The following is a 935-nucleotide window of genomic DNA, read 5'->3' as shown; positions in this document are numbered from 1 at the left end:
CGCGAGATCATGACCTAAGCGAAAGTCAGACGCTTAACCGACTAAGCCACCCAGGCGCCCCTGAAACAAAGGATTTTTAATTGCTGAATCAATTTTTAAAGGGTAATAAGACTATTTGGACTTTTCTAACTTGCATTTTTTTCTATGAATTTGTATTTATTTCAAACTTCTAGATTATCCTGCAATTGCAAACCAAGTCTTGCAGCATCAATTCATATTAATGTAAATGATAAAATTCAATTTGAGAACAGTAACACATCAATAGTCAAACTTTCTAATGAAATGTGTTTTGTTTTTGTTTTTGTTTTTTAAATATGGAACACTTCACGAATTTGCGTGTCATCCTTGCACAGGGGCCATGCTAATCTTCTCTGTATCGTTCCAATTTTTAGTATATGTGCTGCTGAAGCGAGCGCTTAAATGTGTGTTTTTTAAGTAGCCTTCGTGCCCGGTGTCAAGCCCAACATGAGGTTTGAACTCATGACCCTGAGATCAAGACCTAGGCTGAGATCAAAAGTCTGCCACTTAACCAAGTATGCCACCCAGGTGCCCTGAAATGCATTTTGAATAAATATGAACATCCTTCAATTACCTTCATATCTTTGGTATCCTTGATAACTTCATGCCCTAGGACCCAAGGCTGGCAAACCAGGTTGAGGAAGTCTCCTGGCCCCACAATTGCTCCAGCTCCATCCCTGCTTTACTCTCCTGAAACTCCCCACCCTGCCCTGCATGCCTTACTCAGGAGCCACAGTCCTTAATCTTTGGAGTACACCTGAGTCTCTGGGGACATTATCTCAAAGAATTAGGAGCTCTATGGGTAAATCCTGGACATGTGTATGTTTCAAAGGTTATCCCTTCCCCTCCTGAGCTGCGCCTTCAGGAAAGTTCCTCTCAAGATGAGCTTTGACCTCCAGCCTGGCAGGGGAAGTAGA

At 42.1% G+C, this 935-nt stretch overlaps 1 non-coding gene across 1 annotated transcript; it reads right to left on the bottom strand.

Annotated features, from left to right (window-relative positions):
• Positions 1–308: 308 nt before the first annotated feature.
• Positions 309–416, bottom strand: LOC120222751. Its single transcript, XR_005526112.1, has one exon. It is a non-coding gene; the product is annotated as a U6 spliceosomal RNA (small nuclear RNA).
• Between the last annotated feature and the right edge of the window lie 519 nt (positions 417–935).

Source organism: Hyaena hyaena, unplaced genomic scaffold, assembly GCF_003009895.1.
Source record: "Hyaena hyaena isolate Hyena2069 unplaced genomic scaffold, ASM300989v1 scaffold_917, whole genome shotgun sequence".
Taxonomy (NCBI): domain Eukaryota; kingdom Metazoa; phylum Chordata; class Mammalia; order Carnivora; family Hyaenidae; genus Hyaena; species Hyaena hyaena.
This window is presented reverse-complemented; position numbering and strand designations above follow the sequence as displayed.